The sequence below is a fragment of the Cibotium barometz genome, chromosome 15 (assembly GCF_041138505.1).
Source record: "Cibotium barometz isolate CiBa-2024 chromosome 15, ASM4113850v1, whole genome shotgun sequence".
Classification (NCBI taxonomy): domain Eukaryota; kingdom Viridiplantae; phylum Streptophyta; class Polypodiopsida; order Cyatheales; family Cibotiaceae; genus Cibotium; species Cibotium barometz.
The window spans coordinates 55,379,617-55,388,493 of NC_141060.1; positions in this window are offsets into that span (position 1 = coordinate 55,379,617).

Genomic DNA, 8,877 nt, shown 5'->3' on the forward strand with positions numbered 1-8,877 from the left:
GTGGGCCATATTTGATTTCAAAGAAAGTAGGTGACTTAGCCTACGAGCTTCTTCTACCTCCGCATCTCAAAGTTCATATTGTATTTCATGTAAGCCTTTTAAAGAAATATGTGCCAAGCCCAAATCTTGGAAAGACGGTAAAACCTCAGTGGTAAGATACGCTGTCAGCTTCTAGGTTTCGCTAGTTCCTTCTTTTATATAAGTCATAACTCGCTCGCAGTAATCTTACTTCCATCGATCTCCTTTCTTTCTTAATCTCTTTTATGGCTTGGCACAGCAGGACTTGGTTTTATCCATGATGATTTCTCACCTTCAAGATGCAAGCGAGTCTGTGAGAAGAAGGATTTTATAGAACTGTATGAGCGCTTACTTTTCCCTCACTTGGGAACTTCTGTAGCTCAGACCAAATGGCGGACCTATCGAGACATAACTAGGGTAACACCATGGGGTCAGCATCACTTTCGTTTAACAATGTCTACTTGGCTATGGTTATTGAAGCTTTGGGTTTGGGTCCCCGATACTATTGCGTGATGAGATCAAGGCATGGTGGGTTTTCTGAGCGGGTCTTCTTACTTGCGTATTTTCTTCCTCACCAGAAGATATGTCTTTATCCCATTTTTGGCTTACCTCTTAGAGGTCCTTTTATTAGGTCACCTCATACCAATGAGGTAGGTGCTACAATAACCGGCCGAATTATTCCCATAGATGAGTTACCTTATACGTGTGCTGCTTGTGAGTGCTGCTTTTGTGACCATATGATGGACGGGCTTATTGAATTGTAAAAAGTTCTTCTATCTTTGTTCTTGTCTTAAGTCTTGCTTTCTTTGAGTGGCTAAAGTTGAAATCTTTGTTCTTGTGTTAAGTCTTGCTTTCTTTCAGACTTTTTTTGGTGGTTACTCTTAATTAAATTTTCTCTTAGTCTCATATTCTTGCATCTTGCGGGATTACCCCCAATTTGCGAGATAAGGGCATCTCGCGTTTTTCAAGTGGGAGAGAATGTAAGATTCTTCCCCAGCCTCTTAAGATGTACAGCATCTTCCCCCTGTATCAATCTCCTGTAATCAATCCCCTCTTCTTCAGAAATATAAAAGATCTTATCTCTGCCTAATTTTTCAAGTGGGAGAGAATGTAAGATTCCTCCCCAGCCTCTCAAGATGTCCAGCATCTTCTCCCTGTAATCAATCCCCTCTTCAAAAATATAAAAGATCTTGTCTCTGCCTGTTTTGACATAGAGAGAGAAAATATTCTAGAGAGAGAATATTCAGATTTTGAATATTTTTAGATAGAAAAATTTCTCATATTATTAAAATAAGTTCCCCTGAAACAGAAGTTCAAAAAGATTTTCAGAAGGTGCATTAGAAATTAAGTATAATCGATTCAAGAGGCATTATCCTAGGGGTGAAGATTTTTTTCGAAATTTCAAATTAAGGTTCCTATGGGCCAATAAGATCAATCCATGTGTGGGGAGGAGATAAATCCAATTTGTAAAAGAAATTACCCAAAAATGAGTAAATGCTCACATAAGATGAAGACTTGACTAAGGACAAGGCTAATAGTTAAAAGGAGAGATATTTAGAAGTAATGATGCATTTTTGACACCTCTGCATGGGGATTTTCCCCTCATGAATGAGGCACCTACTTTACATGTGCAATTGAGTTTTAAATCTTCAAAAATTGAGATATTTTTATCTCTCCTCTCTCTTGGATCAACCGAATCAAAACCGAATAAAAAAGGAACCAAACTAGGTCCAAATCTAGTCCAAATTTAACCAAACTGAAATCTGGAAAATTCTAAAAATCACTTGGTCTTGGTTAGAGCCTCCCTCTCCTATAAATAGAACACGAGTCCTTTGAAAAAAATAGGAGAATTTTACTATACTAGAATTATGTTGAAATAATGCTAATTTTTACTATTCTCTAAAATTCTCTCCAAATTGAAGAAATTGGAGCTTAATTTTTACTATTCTCTAAAATTCTCTCCAAATTGAAGAAATTGGAGCTTCCATCTTTCTTCAATCCCCATTGGTGGCTCCATCAACATACTAAACCAATTGATTGGTTGGGGGCCTCTACCGTGAACAAAGAATCAAGCAATTTGTAAGGTAAATGGTAAATTTTGATCTTTTCTATAATTTCTGAATGTTTCTCTCTTCTCAACCCCCTCTCAAGCTTGAGAAGCTTAATTGGAATGGTTTTTGAATGCTATTGAAGTTAATTGATGAATGGTAGTAAAGAATTACATAAATTGATGAATGCTATTGAAGTTAATTGATGATGAATGATAGTAAAGAATTACATAAATTTCCATTTATGCTTAATTCTAATGGTTTTTATGTAATTTCTCTCACTCACTCAAGAAATGGTCATACTCATGAGCTATTCTCAATCTAAATGAAGCTTTTCATAAAGCTTTTCCTTAATCCAAGATTAATCTATGCTTGAGGCCAAATTAATGGCTTTTTTCTATGCTTTTAGTTTATGTATTTCATGAATATTGATGATTCAATCCACTATGGGTTAGTGATCCAATTAGGGATCATTCTAATCATTCTCTTAATAATAAGCTTTATCCTTTAAAATAATTGAGATTTATCATAGCAGCAGAGCTATGGCAAAATTTTTGTAAAAATTACACATAAAATAGTTTCGTTCAAAGTATGAAAAGAGGACTTTCTACCATATTCTAGGAATTATCATCCTAGATTAATTGAAAGAATTTTATTGTAATCATGGAGAAATTGATTTTTATGTTATGCATAATTGATGAATTAAGAAAAAGAGGATTTCTAGTAATTAAATTTTATGTTAAAAAGAGTAATCCCCATCGTATGAGTATTCTTAAAGGGTTAATTTTCATTATAGGCATAGAAAAATGTATACTAGAAATACTTTATTATAAAAGTGAGATTTTTATCTCATAAATGATTTTATGCATAAATTAGATGCATAAAAGAAATTCTTTTATATTAAAAGAATGATTTTCATCATAAATGAATTGTATGCATAAACCTATGCATAAAGGATATAATTTTTATATTAAATGGATTTTATGCATAAGAGATTCTTTTATTCTAAAAGTGTAATTCCTGCTAAATTGGATTTATGCATGGATAGATGCATAAAAAATTTAAATTAATCCAAAGAATGTTATTTTTATTATTTCTTATTTTATGCATAGAAAGATGTATAAAGAATTTTATTTTTAATTCAAAAGAGTGATTTTCATCATAAATAATTTTATGCATATATTAGATGCATAAGAGAAATTCTTTTATTCTAAAAGTGTAGTTTCTACTAAATTAGAATTATGCATAAAAGATTGATTTTATTTCCAAAGTGTTATTCTTCTTAAAATGGAATTTATGCATAAATAGATGCGTAAAGAAATCTTATATCAAATATAAGAATTATCTTGTATTCTATAAAAAGATATTAGGATGTGATGAGATGCGTATGAGATATGATAGGATGAGTTAAGAGTTATATGAGATGTGATAAGAATGAGTATGGGATGTGTTAGGATGTGGATGTATGAATGTAGATGTGGATGTATGGATGTGAATGTGGATGTGGATGTATGGATGTATGAATGTAGATGTGGATGTATGGATGTGGATGTGGATGTAGATACGGATGTGGATGTGGGTGTATGAATGAGGATGTGAAAATGGATGTATGCATGTAGATGTGGATGTATGGATGTGAATGTGGATGTGGATGTGGATGTATGGATGTAGATACGGATGTGGATGTATGTATGTGGATGTGGATGTATGATTGAGGATGTGAAAATGGATGTATGCATGTAGATGTGGATGTATGGCTGTGAATGTGGATGTGGATGTATGGATGTAGATACGGATGTGGATGTATGTATGTGGATGTGGATGTATGAATGAGGATGTGAAAATGGATGTATGCATGTAGATGTGGATGTATGAATGTGGATGTGGATGTATGGATGTAGATACGGATGTGGATGTATGTATGTGGATGTGGATGTATGAATGAGGATGTGAAAATGGATGTATGCATGTAGATGTGGATGTATGGATGTGGATGTGGATGTGAATGTATGGATGTAGATACGGATGTGGATGTAGGTATGTGGATGTGGATGTATGAATGAGGATGTGAAAATGAATGTATGCATGTAGATGTCGATGTATGGATGTGAATGTGAATGTGGATGTGGATGTGGATGTATGGATGTGTATGTATGAATGCGGATATGGGATTGGATATATGATGTGGATGTACGAACATGGATGTGTATGTAGAATAATGAATGTGAAAGTGTATGTGAAATAATGTGTCATCGATATGAGTGATTGGATGAGAATGAGTACACATATGAGTGATTGGATGAGAATGAGTACACATATGAATGGAATGGAATAAGTAATATGGACTGAGGAGGGATAATGTGGAAAGACGAGAGTTTGATGTAGAAACTATATTTTGTGACCTGTTTGTAAATGACTGTTTTATGTCAAGAATGCTGGGGAAGCATTTTGATCGTCTTGTGGATTAAGGTCATGGAGACCTAACTGATAAAGTTGCAACTGCTGACGGAGAGTCAATGGAGGACGTCTCGCGTAGCAAGGTCGATCGAGGTCTTGACCAGCCTCGGTTCGATTTAAATGGTGAGCTTCCGGTACGATGGATGAGGGACCAAGGAAGCAGCCTATGAGTGAAGCACTAGGTCACCTGCAAAGGATCCTAGAGGGTGCTGACCATATGGTGCTTCGCCGAAGATACCCACATGTGCGTCATGGAAGATATTGGAACAAAGAGTAAGAGTTGTTTTCTGAAACCGGGCATGGATCTGGTTGATTGACCTTGCTGGTGCTCAACGGATGAGTCCATGGCTCTCTTATATGGATCTGTTGATTGATCTTGCTGATCTTCAACAAGGATTCCATCTTGATTTTTATATGTGGAAATATTGCCGGGTACTATGAGTTAGGAACTATTGAAAAGGCCCCTGAGTGAACAGGTGGTGAGCATTCTGGTTGCCAATGATGCCATAAGTACACCGATGAATGAATGGTCGGAAATATGGATTCAACTAGAGATTTCGAAGATTTTCATCAGTGACGTAATGGTTTCATTAAAGGATTGTTTTAAAGTTAATTGATGCTGAGAAAAAGGCAATTTCATATTGGGTGTGTAAGTGGTGTGACTAGTTTTATGTTTGCATGAACTTCCGGCTAGGGGATCTGGGAACTCTTTTCCCTGGTACCCGAGACAAAACCTAACCAGGATCCCATCACTACAATGGTTGGGCGGTTGGCTAACCCATGGGACTGGATGGGGCTAGGCTGGACTGATGGATCCGTAAATCGAGACTCAAATTCTGTTATTACGATAGATGAAGTAAATCCCGGATAGTAATTGTTCTATGGATAGGAATCAACAGTTGTGCCTCTTGATGGAAAAAAAAGCGTTGATCCCAATGATCCAAGTGCAAGTTTCTTCCTTGATCTGACCGAGTATCTTTATAGGTGCAGTCAGATCAGCTTGATCAGTAATGATCTTGACTACGTTAGAGTAAAAAAGTTATCCTGGTGGAATCGTCCGTGCTTTTACAGGTAAAGGAAGTTTTTCCAGGTTCAATTTTGGAAAAACCAACGGATTAGTCTCTTGTCCGGATATCTGTGGATGAGGCCCTGAGTGTGGGACCCTGACCCGCGCAAGAAGTGCTACTTCCGCTGCTAGCACCCCGAATCCATTACACGACAGGGATCTCACAGTTGGTATCAGAGCAAATTGGCTAATAAAGATCAACTGAGAAGCCAAATATGTCAAAAATTTATCAAGAAGCACAAAAAGGTTGAAATTGTGTGATATAATTCATACAATTTGATATTCAAACTGAAAATTCGTAAATTAGTAATTGGGTCTTCAGATAGAAGTACCGCAATTGTATGGAACCCTCACTTGCTTGAGGCCTAGACATAATGGTATTTACCTTATAGTTCCAAGTATCATGACTACCCATATATACCGAGGGTATAACTGCAGCTCTTTACCGGCAGTATATACGAGTAAATCTAAGACTTGAAATTATAAGCATTAATGCTATCCAGATGATGATTTCGAATGTGGTTGATATGATTTTTTATTCTGTTTGAGAACTAATGAGTTGATTTGGATTCTGTTTGAACTGATGAGTTGATTTTGTTTGAGAACTGATGAGTTGATTTGGATTCTGATTGAAAAATGATGATCCTTGAAAACTGGTTGAAATGTAATAAGCTGAGCGAAACCACAATGAGGATAAATGGGACGAGTCCCTGTGATGATATTCATAACTAGAATGATAATAATGATTTCAGCAAATCACTATGAGATTAGTGGATTGTGCTATCAAATTGCTACTGTTAACACTTGACACGGTAGATCAAGTTAAGGGATGACAAATCGAGTACTTGCTTGATTGAAATTCCCATGGAAGAATGGAAGAATGTAAATTTTCGCTCTAATGAACCATTATCGTGTTAAAGATATGAATGATATGATCTGAATGAATTGTTATTTAATGATGAGTTCTACATAAGGGATATTTATCCCAGTATTCTGTTGGGTTGACCAGAATATAAGAACCCCAGAATAAATTGGATCTTAAGAAAAAGAGTTGTTCTCTACTTTGCGAGATGAGAACATCTCGCATTTTTTTAAGTGGGGTAGAATGTAAGATTCCTCCCCCAGCCCTCGAGGTATACAAGAGTAAGAACCTCCCTTTCTGATCTTATAATTATTCCCTCTCCAAAATAAAAGAAAGATTCTGTTTAAAAAGGAAGACCCTTTCCCCAGAATACTTTCTCAGGAGCCCCACCTGTTTTAAGGATACAGAACGATGAGTTCAGAAGTGAGAACCGGTGTTTTGGATGCCAAGGTTTTGGTCATCAGTTAATAGACTGCCCAACTCCTGCCATGTCAAGGGCACAGGGAAGTAAAGAACCCCAAATTCAGAGACCAATCCCTTCATAACGATGAGTTCAGAAGTGAGAACCGGTGTTTTAGATGCCAAGGTTTTGGTCATCAGTTAATAGACTACCCGGCTCCTGCCATGTCAAGGGCACAGGGAAGTCAAGAACCCCAAATTCAGAGACCAATCCCTTCATACCAATCTAATCAGGGTCCGTCTCGCCCAAGCCAAGGTAACCCCAGAAGAACTCCAGCTCATCCATCTGCCTCTGTCTAGAATAACCTCATAACTCCTTTCCAGAACTGGGGCAACCAAAGAGAAAGAATTCCGCCTCAGATTGCAGTAGCCAGAGCAGTCGCAATTTCAGATGTAGTAGGAGAGGAAAAAGGACAGATCTGTGCTACAATTGAAAACCAAGGGCCTAACCGACAATTCTCAGTCATCCATACTCCAGCAGAGTATCAGGGTAAGCCAAGTAATCGAAGATATACTTCAGTCATGCTATGGCAGGGAACCCAAGAAGTGGCTAAGCTATCTGCACCTAGTCAAGTTTGCCTACAATGCTTCTTATCACAGAAGTACTGGGATGAGCCCTTTTAAAGCTCTATTTGGACAAGATTGCTTAACTCCATTAACTAAGTCCGACCCATTGATTAGGGTTGAGATGTCTGTGGTAAGATATGCCGTCAGCTTCTAGGTTACGCTAGTTCCTTCTTTTATATAAGTCGTAACTCTTACTTGTCGCTCGCAGTAATCTTACTTCCATCGATCTCCTTTCTTTCTTAATCTCTTTTATGGCTTGGCAGTAGGACTTGGTTTTATCCATGATGATTTCTCACCTTCAAGACGTAGTCGAGTCTGTGAAGAAGGATTTTATAGAACTGTATGAGCGCTTACTTTTCCCTCACTTGGGAACTTCTGTAGCTCAGACCAAATGGCGGACCTATCGAGACATAACTAGGGTAACACCATGGGGTCAGCATCACTTTCATTTAACAATGTCTGCTTGGCTATGGTTATTGAAGCTTTGGGTTTGGGTCCCCGATACTATTGCGCGATGAGATCAAGGCATGGTGGGTTTTCTGAGCAGGTCTTCTTACTTGCGTGTTTTCTTCCTCACCAGAAAATATGCATTTATCCCATTTTTGGCTTACCTCTTAGAGGTCCTTTTATTGGGTCACCTCATACCAATGAGGTAGGTGCTGCAATAACCGGCCAAATTTTTCCCATAGATGAGTTACCTTATACGTGTGCTGCTTGTGAGTGCTGCTTTTGTGACCATATGATGGACGGGCTTATTGAATTGTAAAAAGTTCTTCTATCTTTGCTGAATACGTTCCAAGACTGTATAAAGTTGAAATCTTTGTTCTTGTCTTAAGTCTTGCTTTCTTTGAGACTTTTCTTGGTGGTTACTCTTAATTAAATTTTCTCTTAGTCTCATATTCTTGTTCTTGCATCTTGCGGGATTACCCCCAATTTGCGAGATGAGGGTATCTCGCATTTTTCAAGTGGGAGAGAATATAAGATTCCTCCCTAGCCTCTCAAGATGTCCAGCATCTTCCCCCTGTAATCAATCCCCTCTTTAGAAATATAAAAGATCTTGTCTCTGCCTATTTTGACATAGAGAGAAAAAATATTCTAGAGAGAGAATATTCAGATTTTGAATATTTTTAGATAGAAAAATTTCTCATATTATTAAAATAAGTTCCCCTGAAACAGAACTTCAAAAAGATTTTCAGAAGGTGCATTAGAAATTAAGTATAATCGGTAGGGATGAAGATTTTTTTGAAATTTCAAATTAAGGTTCCTATGGGCCAATAAGATCAATCCATGTGTGGGGAGGAGATAAATCCAATTTGTAAAAGAAATTACCCAAAAATGAGTAAATGCTCACATAAGATGAAGACTTGACTAAGGACAAGGCTAATAGTTAAAAGGAGAGA